The sequence below is a fragment of the Acinonyx jubatus genome, chromosome D2 (assembly GCF_027475565.1).
Source record: "Acinonyx jubatus isolate Ajub_Pintada_27869175 chromosome D2, VMU_Ajub_asm_v1.0, whole genome shotgun sequence".
NCBI lineage: Eukaryota > Metazoa > Chordata > Mammalia > Carnivora > Felidae > Acinonyx > Acinonyx jubatus.
Window position 1 is genome coordinate 51,187,726 of NC_069393.1, and position 20,716 is coordinate 51,208,441.

A 20,716-nucleotide genomic window follows, 5' to 3' on the forward strand; every position below is an offset into this window, starting at 1 on the left:
TCCACTTATAAGTGGAGCCATGCAGGTCAAACCTGTGTTAAGAGTCAACTAATAATATTAAAGCAGTATTCTAAAATAATTTAAACATCAGGAAAAGCAATTAATTACTGCTGTATTCTTTCACCATACTGGTACCTAGCTCACTAAAATCAAAGTTAAGCTTTCATATTTAACTTTTTTTTCCAACTTTTTAATTCTACTAATCTCACTTTTCAACTATAGGTTTTTGGGAATAGGAAGTATAGGATGATTCTGTTAGGTGTTTTAGATATTTATATTTGGATGGATACAAAAATTATTACAGGAATTCTCATCGAAAACTACATACAGTGTTAGGTGAGGCACTGAGTTGACAAATGAGTGGCACTCAGCAGTGACACTGAATATTTGGAAGGTGGCACTGGTAAATCTCTCCTTTTGGTTGTATTCATTTCTAAAAAGTTTTTAGGTCTAGTGTGATGATTGAATATGATTGTTAGGTATACCTAATACTAAGACATTGATTTTTTTCTGCCACAAGGAGAGAAAATGGCTAGATGTTGGAAAGGTCAGACTTCTTTTGGTTGAGGCATTTGTATCATGATTTGCTCTTTATATACCTTAAGAATTTTGCCCTCAAATGACAAGTTCACACTATTCACTGTACTGTTGGCCATGGAGATCTGCCACTTGAGTAAACCACAGATAATCATAGAAATTATTTACTGACTATCATTTTCGTGAAAAAAAGTTTGTATACTTCATTTGAATAGTTTTTATTAGCATTCTTTTCTCTTGATGAGATAACATGCTAAAGATACCTGCTCAAGGGCTGCAGTTTGAATTATATTCATAGTTTGCCGTGCAATTTTTTTCGTAACATTTTTTTTTAATTTACATCCAAATTAGTTAGCATATAGTGCATCAGTGATTTCAGGAGTAGATTCCTTAGTGCTCCTTACCCATTTAGCCATGCAGTTTTTAACACTAACTCAAGAATAGGCGGCTTACTGGCAAATGCCAGCTGTTGTCGGTAAATGAAGCCATGTGTGAATTGGCTTTCAGGTGCCATACTCTTGTTACACACATGGCTAGTCCTCTTGCTTGGCCATACTGATCCCAGTATACCTTTTCAAGTCAGGGTTCAAAAATAATTGTTGGTTAAAAGAAAATCCCTTCTGTTTCATGTTTTCACTGATAATCAGTTAAAAGTTGCATATATTTCTTGATTTACATGGTGTATATGCCATGAGTTGATTCATATTCTGAACACTAGTGGTTTCTTCCAGCCATAAAACAAAATATTTAAGAATATACATCTGTAATAGTAATTGTTCTTCCTTACTGTGTACCAAACATAAATGTCCGGTAGTGTCATCTGATGATAGAATTTTGCCAGCAGATTGTTTTCTTTTAGCATATTCATGATTAGTGTTTCACTAACCATTTATGCCTGTTTTTGTTAAAGTAAGTTGGAAGTTCCTTTGACTACAGTTTTTATCTTTGTTTTCAGTGACAAAATTCATAATGCAGGCTTTGATCGCAGGCTGGAGTGGTTGAAAATTCTGTGAATACTTCAGTGGCTTCTCGTCCCTGTTTTATAATGTTTCAGTCCCTGTTTAATAATGTGTTACAGTACAATGGGAACAAGGAGGTCTTCTGTGCAAACTAATTCTAATTCACTGGCCACAGTCCATTCCAAGATCACATTATTTAAACTCTGATAGTATATCATTTATCATTTATGACATTCTGAGTTAAATGTATTTTTATCACTTTTGCTCTTCAGTGAACCTTTGAGGCATTGATTCTTTTTCTTAAATTTGAGATTTAACACATACTAATAACAAAATACATGTTTAACCAATGTGAACAGTTCTCATGATGTGAAGCTTTGTTAGCCAAAACAAGTCTCCTCTTAAGTATCCTTGTAGAGTATGTGTGACCCTGGAAACATAACAGTTAAAGACTTAAAAGAATTTTCTTTAAAGTCCTTATCTTTTCAAATTTGGGAAATGTTTGGTGATCAAAATTTTTACTTTTTCATCAAATTGTCTGTAGACCAGTTGATAGAGTAATCGCCTGGGACTATACCACTGGTCTCCAAATAACACGTGAGAGACACTGACTAGACAAAGGAATACTAGAGAAAAAATGCAGAGGAAGAGGTGACGGTTAAAGTTCTGTGGGATGATCTTTGTATAACAGGTTTTATAAGTTTTATATGGATTTAGCCTCAGTCTAGCTGGCTAGCTGCATCAGTGGTGGCCACAATGGAGGGGTGGTGGCAAGTTTGTGTTAATTACTGATAGGGAATATATTGTGTTTGGTTATGAAAACCTTAAAAGATCCATCAGACTCATTCCTCTCACGATTTGCCACCCATCTTATTGTTTCTTTCTCCTAGTGAGTTAGGCCGGTTGCATGTATGCAATTACTTAAAAACTGCTAGAAGTGTGGTCTGAGAACCAACAATATTGGAATCATCTGAGAGCTGTTAGGAATGAAGAACCTCGGCCCCTCCTCCCACCCATCCCCAGTTTGAATCAAAATCTGCATTTTTATGACATCATCAGATAAGTTATGTACATGTTAAATTTAGGAAACATTACTTTAAAACATGAAGGGAATACCAGCTGAAAAAAGGTTTGTCTTTTATTAAAGCATATCCATGAGGTTTAAGACCAGGTAGTATTCTTGTTTAGCCAAACAGAAGAGTTCAAAAGGCAGAGTTCTTGATTCCCAGGAGAGTACCAGAGACTTTCACATTAGATTCTTTTTCTTTCTTTCAACATTTTTATAGTTTTCAGTGTGCAGGTCTTTGGTTTATAAAATTTATTCCTAAGTATTTCACTCTTTCTGATGCTATATTATATATATTGAATTATTTTATTTTCAGATTGGTTATTCAGATGTATCAAAATAGATTTTTGTATTTTAATCTCATGTCGTAAAACTATGCTGAACTCATTTAATGGTTCTGATCGTTTTAAGTGGATTGCTTTGCATTTTCTTTATACAGGATCATGTCATCTGTGAATAGAAAGAGTTGTACTTCTTCTTTTACAGTCTGTTTGCTTTTATTTTATTCTCTTGCCTAATTGCTCTGGCTGCAACCTCCAGTACTTTGTTTAGGACGGACATCCTTGTCTTGTTTTTAATCTTAGGAGAAAAAGTCTTTTGCTCTTACGTATGTTATCTCTGAGCTTTTCATCTGGCTTTCATCAAATTGAGAATGTTTGTTCTTTTCCTTATTTGTGGAATGGTTTTACCATGCAAGGGTAAATACTTTTTCTGAGTCTGTTGAGATGATTGTGTGTTCTTTTTCCTTTATTATTATGGTATAATACAGTGATTGATTTTCATATGTTAAACCAACTTTTCATTCGTGGACAAATTCCCAAATTCCTCTTGATCGTGGTGTTTAATACATTTTATTTCCTTATTTATTTTTAGTTTATTTTGAGAGAAAGAGAAAGCAAGTGGAGGAGGGGCAGACAGAGAGGGAAAGAGAAAATCCCAAGCAGACTCTGACATGAGACTCAGTCTCACAAACTGTGAGATCATGACCTGAGCAAAAATCAAGAGTTGGATGCTTAACTGCTTGAGCTAGCCAGGCACCCCTAATACATTTTAGATATTGCTGAATTTTGTTTGCTAGTATTTTGTTAAGGATTTTTCTGTCTGTAGTCGTAATAGATATTTGTTTGTGGTTTTCTTGTGATTGCTTTCACTGGTTTTGGTTTTGGGATAATCCAGGTCTCATAGAATGAGTTGGGATGTGATCCCTCCTCTTACTTTTTTTGGGAAGAGTTTGTGAATGATTGGTCATTAATTCAAATGTTTGGTGGCAGTGAAGCCATATATAGTCCTGGGCTTTTCTTTATAGGAAGTTTTTGGATTATTAGTTCAATCTTTTCACTTGTTACAAAGTGTTGTTCAGATTTTCTATTTTTTGATCGAGTTGGTTTCAGTAGTTTGTGTCTTTCTGGGAATTTATTTCATCTAGATTATCTCATCTGTTGGCATATGATTGTAGTATTCTTTTATAATCCTTTTTATTTCTGTAAGGTTAATATCAATGTCCCCTCTTTCGTTCATGATTTTAGTAATTTGAATCTTTTTCTTCTTTCTTGGTCAGTCTAGTGAAAGGTTTGTCAGTTTTGTTGATCTTTTTAAAGACCCAAATTTTGGCTTCATTGATTTTTCTCCATTTTTCTATTTTCTATTTCATGTGTTTCCACACTAGTCTTTATTATTTCTGTTTGGTTTGGGTTTAGTTAGCCTTTCTTTCCTAGTTTCTTAAATTTTTTTTCCAGCTTTTATTTATTTTTGAGAGACAAAGTGTGAGCTGGGGAGAGGCAGAGAGAGAGAGAGAGAGAGAGGGAGACACAGAATCTGAAGCAGGCTCCACACTCTGAGTTTTCAGCACAGAGCCTGACATAGGGCTCCAACTTAGGAACCATGAAATCATGACCTGAGCCAAAGTCGAATGCTTAACCAACTGAGCCACCCAGGTGCTCCTCTCTTCTAGTTTCTTAAAGTAAGTTAGGTTATTGGTTTAAGTTTCTGGTTTTTTAGTAGACTTAATTTTTTAGAGCAGTTTTAAGTTCACAGCAAAATTGAGAGGAAGATACAGAGATAGCCTTATATTCCTTGCCTCTTCGTATGCATAGCCTTCTCCATTATCAACATCCTTCACCAAAGTGATACATCTGTCACAGTTGGTGATACTTCATTATATTATTGACACTTTATTATCACCCAAAGTCCATAGTTTACATTAGGATTTGCTTGATGGTTGTATATTCTTCCAAATGTATAATGACATATATCCAACATCATAGTATAATACATAATATTTTTATTCCCCTCAAAATCCCCTGTGCTCCACATATTCATCTCTCCCTCCTTCCTATCCGCTGGGAACCACAGATCTTTGTACTACCTCCATATTTTTACCTTTTTCAGAATGCCATATAAATGTAATCATACGGGATGCATTTAGATTAGCGTTTTTAGATTGGCTTCTTTTACTTAGTAATATATATAAAATGTCTCCGTGTCTTTCATGGCATGATAGTTCATTTCTTTTTAGCACTGAATTATATTCCATTGTCTGGATGTACACAGTTTATTTATCCATTCATCTACTGAAGGACATCTTGCTTTCTTCCAGGTTTTGCATTTAAAAATAAAGCTACAGTAGGGGCACGTGGGTGGCTCAGTCGGTTAAGCATCTGACTTCGGCTGAGGTTATGATCTCATGGTTGTGGGTTCAAGCCCTGTATCAGGCTTTGTGCTGACAGCCCAGAGCCTGCTTTGGATTCTCTGTCTTCCTCTCTCTGTCCTTCCCACCCGTGCTCTGTCTCTCAAAAATAAATAACAGTAGACATCTATGTACAGGTTTTTGTGTGGACACAGGTTTTCAGTTGATTTAGGTAAATACCAAGGAGCATGTTTGCTGGATCACTGTGGTAGGAATATACTTAGTTTTGTAAGAAACCCAAACTGCCTTTCAGAGTGGCTGAAATTTTGCATTTTTACCAGTAATGAGTTCCTGTTGCTCTGTATCCTTGTCAGCATTTGGTGTTGTCAATGTTTAGGATGTTAGCCATACTAATAGATGTTTAGTGGTATCTCATTGTTTCAATTTGCAATTCCCTAATGATACATAGAACATCTATTCATGTACTTATTTACAATCTTATATCTTTGGTGAAGTGTCTGTTAAATATTTTGATCTTTTTAAAATCAGATTCTTTTGTTCTATTGATTTTTAAGTGTTTGTATATTGTGGACAAAAGTCCTTTATCAAGTTATGTCTTCAAATATTTTTTCTCCGTCTGTAGCTTGTCTTCCCGTTCTCTTGATCTTTCTTCTTTTTTAATGTGGTCATTTACAGCTATAAATTTCCGTCTAAGGACTGCTTAGCTTTCTTCTTCGACTCACTGATTATTTAGGAGTGTGTTGTTTTAAGTTTCACATACCTATAAACTTGCCAGTGTCCTCCTGCTATTGACTTCTAATTTTATTCTATTTTGATACAAAACCATACTTTGATTTCTGTCCTTTTAAATACATTAAGGTTTGTTTTATGCCCTGACATGATTTATTCTGGCAAATGTTCCATGTACACTTGAAAAGAATGAGTATTCTGTTATTAGGTATAGCGTTCTGTAAATATCTCGTTTGGTTCATAGTATTTTCAAATATTCTCTATTTCCTTGTTGATCTTTTACCTATCCTTCATTGAAAGTGGGATATTGGGCTCCTGGGTGGCTCAGTCGGTTGGGCATCTGACTTCAGCTCAGGTCATGATCTCACAGTTCATAAGTTCGAGCCCCGCGTCGGGCTCTGTGCTGACAGTTCAGAGCCTGGAACCTGCTTCTGATTCTGTGTCTCCCTCTCTCTATGCCCCTCCCCCACTCACACTCTGTCTCTCAAAAATGAAGATTAAAAAAAATTTTCTTTTAAAAGAAAGTGGGATATTGAAGTCTCCGACTATTGTTGAATTGTCTGTTTCTCCAGTTCTGTCCGTTTTGCTTTATTTATTTTAGGCTTTATTGTTAGATGTATATATGTTCCAAATTGTGCTGTCTTACTGATGGATTGTCCCTTTTACCATTATAAAATTTCCTTTTTTGTTTCTAATAATTTTTGTCTTAAAGTTGATTTTAACTGATGTTAGTGTTGCCACCTTTGCTATTTTATGTCTTAATATATTATTGGTATATACTTAGATTACTTTTTTTTTTTTTTTTCCCTAAGGCTCCATGCCCAACATGGGGCTTGAAGTCAGGACCCTGAGATTATGTTCTTCCAACTGAGCCAGACAGGCACCCCCTTAGATTCCTCAAGTTAAATTTTTATTAGTTTGGTTCTTCTTTATTGTTACTCTCAAGTAAACATTAATTCAAACTTCTGTATAGAGTTGAAGATAACAGTCACCCTCAAAAAGTAGTTAGCAAATATTAAGTGAAGTGTAAAACTTAGGGAAAGATATTCACTACGGATGATGAAGGATGACTCCTGGGAGAAACCTTTCCTAGAGAACCTACCAAATAAAATTTATTTTGTAATGTTACTTTATTAATAATAATAATAGTGATATCAATAGCTGTCATTTGCTAACAGGCTCCTACTATTTGCCAGACACTTTGTTGTCACTTTGCCTATGCTCTTTTATTTAAACTTCTCAAAAGCTCTGCACAGTTAGGTAAGAACACATTCAGCAAATTTATTTAATAGAATCCCGTGGGCTTCTAGCAAGTAAGTGAAGGAGCCAAGCTTTTAAACTGCTGAATTTCTTGTTACTGTCACTCAGTGAGTCAGCTACCAGGTCACATATGAATAAGAAGTAGTTTCAGGTACTGTAAGAAGGAATAGGGATGGTGTGAATTTGAATTTACTTGAGATACTGCTAATAAATTATTTTTATTATTTTCAGTGATTTGATGCTATTAGAATTGAAGGAGAAACATGACCAAGAAGCAGAATGATGGCTAGATGCTTGCACCAAAAGATCTATTCTCTTTTTTTCTTTGTGTCCACATTTACCCTGCTGGACACGGCAAAAGATAGCAAATGTGTGAAAGAAAAGATGCCCCAACGAGAGTATCTCTTAGTATTTTCTTTTGTCTCTTTTAAATGTTTCAGTTTACTTTATATATTTTCCCTCTAGATAATACATTCTCATGGACCAAATTCAAAAGAGTAGGGTGTGCAATGAAAGTCTTTTTACCACGTTCACCAGCCAAAATGCTGGTAAGTTTCTTACTCAGAGGCAACCATTGTTAGAAGTCTCAGTGTTTCTCTTTTTTTCCTTCTTCTCTCTCCCTCACTTCACCCCACCCTTGAAAAGCTATAAATATTAGGATAGAGTTAAAAGAATAAACAAGAAATAGGAAAATACCCAAGGATCAGCAACTGTGTGAAATTATTTCCACTCCTAGGCCTGAAAGGGCAGGGAAGGGAAGCTATTAACAGAACTTGACAAGAGCTTTAGCAGAAGCTGTTTAACAGGATCTATGGTCTTAAAGAAATACAAACTGCCTAGAGTGAGGGAAGCACTTTTACCACCCTCTGATTTTCTCGCCATTCCACTTACTGTTCAGACACATGAGAAGCTAGAGGGCAAGGTTGCCTGGAAGATGCAGTTTGGCGAATTGTGCGCAAAGCAGGGTGGAGAAAGATGAGTAAATATGAAGAGGCAAACACAATATTGAGCACAATTAGATTATATGTCAAAATATTCTAGACAAATACGCTATATATTATGTTCTGTATTTTTTTTCTTAGCAATGTATGGAAGATGCCACTTTATATTAGTGTATAAAGAGCTTTTTCTTTCTTTACAGTTATATAATATTCCATTGCAGATGTGTGATTATTTATATAAACAGTCTCCCGTTGATGGGCATAAAGGCTGTTTCTAATCTTTTACTACTACAAACAGTGCTGTCATAAACAACTGTGAAATAATTTTATGCACACATGCAAATATATCTAAAATAAATGGCTAGAGTAGAATTGCTGGGTCAAAGAGTACATGCATTTATAACATTAATAGATATCACCAAATTGGCTTTTGTAGAGATTATACCTATTTAATCTTCCCAACAGTGTATTGGCGTGCCTGCTTTTCCATTGCCTTTGCCAGCATGCTGCTATCAATATACAGAACTAATTATATCTGCTGCCTTAACATTGATCAAAGCTCAGCAGACTGTTCACTCAGGTATTTTTTTCTCTTTTATTATAAAATATTTTGTTGAAAAAGATTATATCATAACTACATATGAGAAATAAAGACTAATAAACCATCACTTGTTCACCTACTCCTCAGGTTTAGAAATAAAATATCCTTGTGAGTTCAACACTTTATCATTAAGTAATGACTATTTTATCTCCAATAATGCTTTTTTTTGTCTTACACTTGTGTATAATATAGACATGATAATATAAAATAGACATAGCTACACCATCTTTTTTTTAAGTCAACTTTTAGGACAGTTTCTGATTTATAGAAAAATTATAAAAATAGCAGAGTTCCCATACATCCCACATCCAGTTTCCTCTATTATTAACGTCTTATTGTGGTACATTCGTTATAATTAACCAATATTGCTACATTGTTATTAATTTAAAGTCCATATTTTATTCAGATTTCCTTATTTTTACCTAATATCTTCATTCTGTTCCACGATACCACATTACATTTAGTCATGTCTCTGTAGGCTTCTCTTGGTTGTAACAGTTTCTCAGACTTTTCCTTGTTTTTGGTGACCTTGACACATTTGAGAAGTAATGGTCAGATGTTTTGTAGAATGTCCCTCAATTCAGATCTGTTTGATGTTTTTCCCATTGTCTGTTGAGGTTATGCGTTATAGGGAACAAGACCACAGAGGGGAAGTGCCATTTTCATCATATCATAGCAAAGACAAATACCATCAACGTTACTTATCACTGGTGATACTGACCTTGGTCATCTGGCTAAGATGGTGTTTGTCAGGTTTTTCCACTGTAAAGTTACTCTTTTCCTCCTATATATCAGCTTTTTTTTTTTTTGATGATGTTGTATTTGCCTGTTTATCTTTCCTTATCCTTTTATTTTCAGTTCTGTGTTTTTACACTTCTTGTGATACTGATAGAGTTGGGTTTTTACTGTCACATTTTGTGTGTTCCATTTGTTCTACTTTTCCCTTCTCCCTTTTCTTGGCCATCTTCCAGATTGAAGTGTTTTTCCCTCTGATACTGTATTTTCCCCTGTAGCAATTTTTTTTAAGTTTATTTATTTTGAGAGAGCAAGCAGGGGAGGGGCAGAGAGAGAGGGAAAGAACGAGAATGCCAAGCAGCCTCCTTGCTGACAGCACAGAGCCTGATGCAGCATTTGAACTCACAGACCATGAGATCATGACCTGAGCCAAAACCGAGAGTTTGACCCTTAACTGACTGAGCCACCCAGGTGCCCCCCCCCATACTAAATTTTAGGTTTTATGCTTTTTTCTTTTTTTTTTATTTTTTTAAATGTTTATTCATTTTTTGAGAGAGAGACAGAGTATGAGTAGGGGAGGGACAGAGAGAAGAGGAGACCCAGAATCTGAAGCAGGCTCCAGGCTTTGAGCTGTCAGCACAGAGCCCAACACATGGCTCAAACTCAAACCGCAAGATCATGACCTGAGCAGAAGTCAGATGCTTAATGGACTGAGCCACCCAGGTGCCCCTCTTTTTTTTAATTTTTTTTTTAATGTTTTATTTATTTTTGAGAGAGAGTATGAACAGGGGAGGGGCAGAGAGAGAGAGGGAGGGAGACACAGAATCTGAAGCAGGCTCCAGGCTCTGAGCTGTTAGCACAGAGCCCAGTGTGGGGTTAGAACCCACGAACCATGAGCTCATGACCGAGCCAAAGTTGGAAGTTTAATTGACGAAGCCATCCAGGCACCCCTGTGCTTTTTTTCCGCCCATTCTTCTAGAACTCTGATTAGAGTTATGTTAGACATTTCTATTTTCTTTTATGGATTTTCGTCTTTTGGTCTCTGTGCTGCAGCATTATAATTTCTTCTTAACTGTTACCCAGTTCTTAAATTCTCTCTTCATAATCTGCAAGGGGTTTTGTTTTCTGTAAGTTCTAGTTTTTTTTTAAATGCACCTGGTGATTGTTTATAGTCTCATGTTTTTTGTTCATTTATGTTACTTTGTATTTTATTTTATAGTTTTTTATGTTTAGGTTGATAATTCCATTATCTAAAGTCTTTGGTAACCTAAACTGTTGTTTTCGTCTGGCTCTTGTTCATGATGCTTCATTTCTCTTGAGTGTGGGAATTAGGTGCACATTTGTGTTCATATTTGTGGACTGGATATCCTGAAGGTGAAAGAACTCCAGAAAGGATTTGCATTTGGGATTTCTCCCTTAGCACAGACAGATTTCTAACCTGAAATCTGCATGCCAATTGACTGTGGTTACAGATTTTTAGAAGAAACTGTCCTCATCATACTTTTTTTTTCAAAAAAAAATTTTAATGTATTTATTTTTGAGAGAGTGAGCAAGCTGGAGAAGGGCAGAGAGAGAGACAGAGTCCCAGGCAGGCTCCATACAGTCAGCACAGAGCCTGATGCGGGACTCAAACCCACGAACCAGGAGATCATGACCTGAGCTGAAACCAAGAGTCAGACGCTCAACTGACCGAGCCACCCGGGCCCCCCTACTTTTCTTCTTGAAGATAAGATAGTTTTCTTTGTTGGCTCACTTTGTTGTCATGTGGATTTTTCTGGCTTACCCTTTCACTCATGGTTCATATAACCCTTAGAGTCAGCTCTCCAGCTTTGTATGGACCTAAGGCCTAGTGTGACTTGTAAACCCCAGTATTTTAGCTTTTCTCTTGTAATTTTTTCATTAAATAAAAAAATAATTTATCATCATAGAATTTCCCATTTTATGGATTTTATTATTATGGCCCAAGAATACTTGGGTAATATGTTGCTATATCCCTTACATTTCTTATAATGGTGGTTAGATCTCATCAGTGAAGTTAAATACGATTTTTTTTTTGCAAGAATATTTCATAGTCCTGTGTACTTCTTACTACATCACAACCTGAGGCATATAATGTGTAGTTGTCTTTCAAAGAGGACATATTACAACTGACATGTCAGGAATACAAAGAATTCTGACAGACTTCTATGAACAATTGTAGCCAACAAATTGGATAACCTAGAAGTAAAGGTTAAATTCCTAGAAACATACCATCTAACAAGACCAAATCATGAAGAAATAGAAAATGTGAACAGGTCAACAGCAAGGAGATTATAAACCTCCCAACAAAAAAACCCAGGGCCAAATTGTTTCACTGGTGAATTCTACCAAACATGTAAGGAAGAATCAATGCCAGTCCTTCTTGAACTGTTCCAAAAATTGAAAAGGAGAGAAATTCCCAAATTCATTTTATGAGCCCTGATATCAAAGCCATATAAGGCTTACAAGAAAGGAAAACCACAAGCCAGTATTCTGCTGAATATAGATGCAGAAATTCTCAACAAAATGCTAGCAAACCAAATTCAACAGCACATTAAAAGGATCAAACACCATGGCCCAATGGGATTTATCCTTGAGATGGTTCAGCATCTGTAAATCAGTGCGAATCACCACATTAATAGAATGAAAGATAAAAATCATGATTATGATTATTTCAGTAGAGATCCCTGCCAAAATCCCAGTCGCCTTTTTTGCAGAAGTAGAAAAAATAATCTTAAAATTTGTATGGAACCACAAAAAGACCCCAAATGCCCAAAGCAATCCTGAGTAGAACAAAAGGAAGCGCCACATTTCCTGATTTCAAACTTTATTATGAAGCTGTGGTAATCAAAACAATATGGTACTGTCATAGAGAGAGACACATAGTCCTCTTGGAACAGAATTGAGACCCCAGAAGTAAACGATGTTCAACTAATATTTGACAAAGGAGCCAAGAATACTCAATGGAGAAAGAATAGTCTCTTTAATAAATGGTGTTGGGAAAACTTGATATTCACATGCAAAAGAATGAAATTAGACCCCATCTTACTAATACCACCATAAAAATTAATTTAAAATGTATTTAAGTAAAGGCTTTAGTGTGAAACTATAAAACTTCTAGAAGAAAACCTAGGGGGAAGCTTCCTTGACATTGGTCTTGGTAATGATTTTTGGATATGATCCCAAAAGTGCAAGTAACAAAAGCAAAAATAAACAAGTGGGACTGTATCAAACTGAAAAGATTCTGCACTCCAAAAGAAACAATCAGCAAAATGAAAAGGCAATTGCCTATGGAATAGGAGAAAATATTTGTAAATCATCTATCTGATATGGGGTTAATATCCAAAGTATATAAGGAACCCATACAATTCAATAGCAAAATAACAATCTGATTTTAAAATGCGCAAAAGACTTGAACAGACTTTTCCAAAGATGACATACAACCAATGCATGAAAAGATGTTCAGCATCTCTGATCATCAGGGAAATGTAAATCAGAACCACAATGAGATGTTAGCTCACACCTGTTAAAATGGCTATTATCAAAAAAAAAAAAAAAATGCTATGGAGAAAAGAGAACTCCTATGCATTGCACTGTTGGTGGGAATGTAAATTGGTGTGGCCACTGTGGAAAACAATGTGGAGTCCTCAAAAAATCAAAAATGGAACTACCATTGATCCAACAACCCTACAGGTATCTGAAGGAAATGAAATCAGGGTCTCAAAGAGATACCTGCACCCCCATGTTCACCACAACTTTGTTCATAGTAGCCAAGACTTGGAAACAACCTAAGTGTCTATCACAAGATGAAAGAATTTTTTTAAAAGTCAGATATATACACACACATACAATGAAATATTCAGCTGTTTAAAAAAGGAGATCCTGCCTTTTGCAGCAGCATGGATAAATCTTTAAGGCATTATGCTAAATGAAATAAGTTACAAAGACAAGTACTGTATGTTGTCACTTACCTGTAGAATTTAAAATAGCCAAATTCATAGAAATAGAATGGTGATTGCCTAAGGATAAGGGATATTTGGAGATGTTGGCCAGAGGGTACAAAATTTCATCTAGTAGATGAGTAGGTTCCAGGGATCTAATACACAGTACGGTGACTATGATTAACTACAGTTAGGAGAGTGGATCTTAATGTTACCAACACAAAAATGGTAATTAAGAGGACTGAGCAGCGCCCGGGTGGCTCAGTCGGTTGAGCATCTGACTTTGGCTCAGGTCGTGATCTCACGGTTGGTGGGTTCAAGCCCCCCATTGGGCTCTGTGCTGACAACTTAGAGCCTGGAGCCTGCTTCGGATTCTTTGTCTCCCTCACTCTCTCTCTCTGCCCCTCCCCCTCACTCTGTCTCTCTTTCTCTCAAAAATAAATTAAAAAAAAAGTATTGAGGTATTAACCTTATTTTGGTAATATATGTATATCAGGGGCACCTGGGTGGCTCAGTCGGTTAAGTGTCTGACTTCGGCTCAGGCCATGATCTCACAGTCCATGGGTTTGAGCCTCGCATTGGGCACCATGCTGACAGCTCAGAACCTGGAGTCTGCTTTGGATTCTGTGTGTCTCTTTCTGCCCCTCCCCGCTCATACTCTGTCTCTGACTATCTCTCAAAAAATAAACATTAAAATTTTTTTTAATATATATGTATATCAAATCATCACATTGTATGCCTTGAGTTTGTTGTATGCCAAAAATATCTCAATAAATCTGAAAAAAAACGTGTAGTCCTTTTTATGGTAAAACTATATTCGGTGCATACAGGTATTATCAACCTGATGCATCTGATTAGGTTCCCTATCAGCTTCTACCTACTGGTTTTAGCAAGATTGGTAATTTTTTCATTCATTGCCTCTAGATCTATTATTTTTTTAGGTGATACAGAAGAATGATACTGCAGTTCTTTATGTCTTCATTTATTAGTTTGGAATATTTATGGAAAGATGAACTGAGAAAGGAATGCTGAGTCAAAGGGTGAATTGGATATATACTTTTGCTAGATATTGCCAAATTCCTCTCTGTAGGTATTAATACTACTTATATATTCACCCATAGTGTACTGTTTGCTCACTGCTTTGCCAATAGAATGTGTTGACAAACTAAAATTTTAGCCAATCTGTTAGGTAAGGAAAAATAATCTCATAGTTTTAATTTATATGTCTTTATAAGATGGCTGAACCATTGTAAAGCAAGTAAGAATGCTATAGATTGCAAAAGGGTGCTATAAAATAAGCATTAGTGTTTTTAAATTTTTTCAAGGCTTCAATTTTATGGTAATTACAATTTCTAATATTTCCTAAGCTATCAGTTACTCTCTAATAGGGACATCGTTTTCCTATAACCACATGTGGCCCTGTATTATTCATATGAATTCAACCTGTTACTTTTCCAGATGCTCTCATAAAATATATAGTTGGCTTATTTCACTACTTGAAAACCAGTCTATAGACTTAAGAATTCAGGTACTTCATATTAATAAGTTTCTTAGTAATGTTTACACTTAGCCATTAGAGAAGTGTTTATTTTTACTTTGCTTTTGTATCCAAGTTACTTTGCTTTTGTATCAAAATGAATTTAAAAACAAAAATTCCAGTCCATAGTGATTCAGTCTTTGAATATTTCCTGTTCTCAAAGTTTGTAGTTATACTTTATACTCATTAGGTCTTCTTTGGCTCTCATTTATATACCCTTTTATGAGGCAAATGACTAGGATACCTTCAAAATAGGATTTCTTTGCATTTACTGGATGCGAATCACTTCCCGTCTTGTTACCGAAGATTTAAAAGTAGATTAGTTTTAAGAAGCATTTTTTTTTTTTTTTTAAGAAGCATCTTGAACAGAGTGAGACTTTCTGGGTGCACACTGCATATAAATACAGATAGCTGAATTATAGGTCCAAAACATAATTATAGAATCTTTTTTTTTTTTTTTTTTTTAAAGTAATTACTCAGTGTGCTTGGGTGGCTCGGTCGGTTAAGCGTCCAACTTCAGCTCAGGTCATGATCTCACAGCTCGTGGGTTCGAGTCCCGCATTGGGTTCTGTGCTGACAGCTCGGATCATGGAGCCTGCTTTGGATTCTGGGTCTCCCTCTCTCTGCCTCTCCCCCACTCATGTTCTCTCTGTTCCTCAAAAATGAATAAACGTTAAAAAAAATGTTTTTTAAGTAATTACTGGGGCACATGGGTGGCTCAGTTAAGTGTCCAACTCTGGCTCAGGTCACAATCTCATGGTTTTTGAGTTCAAGCCGGCCATCAGGCTCTGCGCTGGCAGTGCAAAACCTGCTTGGTATTCTCTCTCTCCCCTCTCTCTTTCAAAATATATAAGTAAATAAAGTTAATTTTAAAAAATTAAAAATATATAAGTCCCAGTGTTGGTTGAACCATGGATGAGTTCATTAAAAAAAAAAAAAAAAAATACTCATTATAGATCTAAATTCTGTAAGCCTTATATCCTCCATCTCCGTCTTCGTTCCCAGATTTCCTGGCTCTATGAATTGTCCTCCCCCACCCTTGTCCCAGACCTTGAAGCACATCTATCCTTTATTTCTTACTTGAGAATTTCCTGAAGGAGTCATATTTTTATACTAGAACCTTATGCCATAAATTTTTCCTCATACATCTGTCTTGGATTATACCTCCTATCTCTAAGCTCTCATATCTAACTTAGTTTGCCATTTTTGAAAGAACTAATAGCTGACATTGGTTGTTACTACATAATACTAAGCACTATATTAAGACTTCAAATGCATTATCTTGATTTTCACATAAATTCTGAGGTAGTTAATAGCCTTACTGAACAGATACAGAAATTGAGATCCAGGGATATCAATTTGTACAAATTCACTCAATAGACCCTACCAAATTCTTATGACCACATTGTTATGTTGGCTCTAAGAAGCCTAATATGAGCTTCTCACATAAAGGGAAGAAGAAAATGAAATAGTAATATCAGGTTGACTTTCCTCAGGGTTATAGTTACCTGAATCTTATGATAACCTTTTGTTATTCTCTAAAAAGTTTTCTCATTAGTAATTTCTTGGCATAGTATATGCATAATCAATATTGCCATCTGTTTTTATGTATTAACTAATGATAATTGATGGTGGTGCTTCTTTTATCACACCTTAAAGAACTTTTTCAACATTTTATTTTGAAATTCAAAGAATTTAATACCTTAGTCATTGTTCTCTCAAAAAAAAAAAACCGTATTGCATTTTCTCTGATGTTTCTTGATCTTTTCCTAATTCAGCTGTCTCTTTATATTAAGTTTCTCTGGATTGTTGCTTTTTCTTTGTATTTGGTTTGGATACAAAATCTTGGTGGATTCTGTTCTAGTTTATTGACTTTAAATAATCTATTATAAGATTAATTTTCCTGAAATTTCATTTTCATTTAGCATGTCTGTCATCAGGAACTTCCTTCCTATGAGGGTGTCAGCATCTTTGAACCCTAGTCAGGGTTTCTGTCAATTAACCCTGATATTACTGGTATACTAGCTTTTTAAAACTATATAAACCTGTTGAAGAAAGTCTTTTGCCCCAGTTAGAAGGTCTTTTAGAATGCCCCTTTTCAGATCATAGACTTCTAAGTCTAAGATTCACTTCTGTTAATTAGTAAAATACACATGTATATATCAATTGAAAAACTCTGAATCCTCATCCCCCTATAATGTTTACTTGAAATTCCATTCACGTATCTGTAAAGTCTGTGCATACTAATGTACATATACTAAATTTTCCTTAAAGTTCTTCAGTTGTTTAATGTGTATTTATTGGTTGTCCTTAACTAGATTGGAGGCTCCTTGGAGGCAGAGGCTGGTGTATAAATTTCATTTACATTTATTTTAATGCAAAGTAGAATGCTATGTGTACAGTAGGTGCTTAATAGGTACTTAGTAGTTGACTTTATAGCCCACGAATGAATTCTATGGGCTATTCTCTTATGAGGATAAATTTAAGCTTTCTTTTGGCATAGACTATGTAATTAAGAATTACTATGATCTTTAGTTACTATTCATGGTATTATGCTACATATATATATGTATATATATATATGGTATTATGCTATATGTATATATGTATACACACACACACACAGGAATGGTACTCATCTGCTTTGACTCTGGATCTTTTATTCCTCAGCATTGTTTTGTTTTGAGGATTTGGGGCCAATTATTACTAGTTTGGTTGTCTAAAAAATTGCCCAACAACATATTCTTACCTGTTTACAATTTAATGTCTAACTTCTTGTTACTAAGCAAAATAATTGATAGCCTGAGTTTGTAGGATATTTATTCCTGCATAAAATTGGTATAACCTCACCCTACCAGCAGAGCAATCAAAGATGACATTTACATAAGCTTTCTGAGGCTCTTCAACCTGGCCTCTGAAGTCTAGTGTTTAAAACAGTGATGAATGCTAGAGAAAGAGTTAAAATTCTTTACTGTCCCATCAGGAGTTCCATATACTTTTAACTTCTGAGATGGTTGTTGTGGTATTACTTCATGTCTTCAATAAAATCCACATTTGTTGACTTGAGACCATATACTTTTTTTTTTAAGATTTTATTTTTAAGTAATCTTTACACCCAATGTGGGACTTGAATCCACAACCCCAAGATCAAGAGTTGCACGCTCCACTCACTGAGACAGCCAGGCACCCCTATTAAAGGACCTTTTTTAACAATGGATTGAGTCAAATACTTGCCACAGAGTGCTGCAGCTAGGTCCTATGCCATTATATTTTAATATCCTATGCAACAGGCCAAAGTGCCCTAATGTACTGCCAAGTACCATGTGCTGAGATAGCTGTGGCCTACAGAGTCCCTGAGAGTGATGCCAATCATCATCAAAAGCATTTTTTTTAAGCACCTATCTGTACATGGTTCTATCCTAGGCACTGTACAAAACGAGTTAAACAGACTTGGCCCCTGCCCCCTGGGAGTTTTCAATCTATGATGATGCTGACATGGACAGACATAAGGATATTGAGACAACTGAACAAACATTGAACAAGAACATAAAGTACTAACATTATGTACAAGCAAAGGGGTAAGTGCATTTTATGGGATAGTATTAAAGGAAGCCTCATGGGACATGAACAGGGTGGGGTAGAGCAATTAGTCAACCTCTGTCAGGTTAGATTAGTTTTCATTGGGAAGTTGGGTTTCATATAGACTTAAAGTAGGGACAGGACATTCCAGAAATAGAACACAACAAAAAGAAGACTTGGAGCAAGGAGAGAAGTTTAGGACTATATTGTTGGACTCTTGGTGGCCTCCAAAATCTGCAGTTCTGGATGGTTCTGAAGCTGAAGGTGAGGTTGTTTTGGCTTAGCAAGTTGGCATTTAAGTTGGGTCTAGATCAAAACTAGTTCAATGCAGAGCAAAACAACAAAAACAACAAAAAAAAACCTGGAAACTTGAATACCTTTTGCAAACAGTCTTTCTTATTAAATCTCTTTTATGAACTATTGGCTACTTAACAGAAACTTTGGAGTTCAGTAAAGCTATTATCTTCTCAGGAATTTATACAAGGTTATCTTGTGAAACATCTATTTTTGCTCATTAAATTGTGTTCTGTGTTAGAAACTTTATAGCATTCTGGCAACATGTAGAAATTATTTCTCAAGAATTGGTCAGAGGTTTTTTGTGTTTTTTTTAAGGATACTTTTCTGTCCCAGAGAAAGGCCATGGGAATTCTGGGTATTACAGTGAGCAGTGCCCATAGATGTTGAGCCCTAAATATTTTCTGCCCTTCAGTCATTAATTTCTTATCTTCCAAGATGTACCTTTAACACCATGCATACATGAATTTGAATGTAAATCACCGGTGCAACAAATCTCCTTTTGCGGTGTCTTCCCGATAAAACTGATGACTTATTTTTCAGTAGACATGGACTTAAGAGTTTCTCCATTAGGTCTCAGCTTGCTGTTTGATGTCATTCATATCTGAAATGTGAAAATTTGAATTTATCCAGAATACTAGGGTATAGTTATTTTCTTTACAAAAGCTTCTTTATTGTACAAAAGAATTCGCAATAGATTCTCTCTTAATTGCGAGCTTCCCTAGTGCCCTTTAAATTATTGGGTTTTCAAAACTTACATTTATACAGAGCTTCTTCAATTGCCATCTATTGTGTAAATACAGTACATTGAAAAGTAAGTGGTGAAGCCCACCGGGACATTAAAAATTCAAAATGCCTTTTAAAATATTGAAGTCTTTTTATGCCCTTAGGTATTTAACTTATGTGATGTGCATTTACTCTTCTTCCTCTTCATTAGAATTGAGGTTGTAGATGGCTAGTCTTGCCTTTCCTCACTTCCCACTACTCTCTGTGCTATAATCTGACAGTAAGAAGAATCTAGTAACTTCTCTTTCGATCCCAAGTTATGAGATAGTAGCATATAGTAAGCTTCCTAGTAAGAAGAGTGACTCAGGGACTGTCACCCAGAGAAATTCAGTAATTGTTCTTATACACTAAATAGCTTGCCTAGATAATCTTTAAGAAATACCTCCCCTGCATGGCAATTTACTGTTCTGTTGGTATGTTTACTATTAGGCATTTATCTTTATTAAACTATTCTTGGACTAGTCTATCTGGAAGAGCATGGAGAGTTTTAGGAAAAATAAAGACAAAAGATTAGACAAGATTATTTCAGAAAAACTGGAAATAAGGACTATGAAACACAGCCAGTGTCTTCATGTAATCCGGCACATCTTTTTTATGTGACCCAAGGAATAAGTAGAAAATTTCCAGAAGTGGATTTTTTGTTTGTTTTTGCTTGTACAAAAAGAATTCACACCCGTGGATTCAGGAAGAAAATTGAACCTTCTGAAATCTTTAAAGGAAGACAATTCAAACATCTCTAAATTGTCCATGCTCATGATAGATAAAAGTGATAGTGATTGACTACCATGTTAGGAATTATATTGCTTCATCCTATCAACTGATGGATGTACCCTGTTGAAGAGGGAGGAAGGAGTTACATTGGAAGCATGCAAAATACCTTCTTCCTTACCAATTTTGATTCTGACTCAGTAGAAAATACCCCTATAGTTACCTTGGGCTTGGTACAGAAAGATTTTCATGGCGTAGTTTTACATAAGTACCTTAGTAGAGAATTCAAATATTTAGAATCATAGGAATTGGGATTCATCAATGAGCAAAACAAAAGTGTTATTTTTCCCTTTGGAGCATATATTCTAGTTCAAAACT

General features: G+C 35.5%; 1 protein-coding gene and 1 non-coding gene across 2 annotated transcripts in view; both read left to right on the forward strand.

The window, feature by feature from the left end:
• The window catches only part of MARCHF5 (membrane associated ring-CH-type finger 5), a 56,490-nt gene that overhangs the window by 20,429 nt on the left and 15,345 nt on the right, over window positions 1–20,716 (forward strand). The gene's annotated exons all lie outside the window — the stretch shown is intronic.
• On the forward strand, window positions 13,685–13,769 carry TRNAQ-UUG (transfer RNA glutamine (anticodon UUG)). Its single transcript has one exon. It is a non-coding gene; the product is annotated as a tRNA-Gln (tRNA).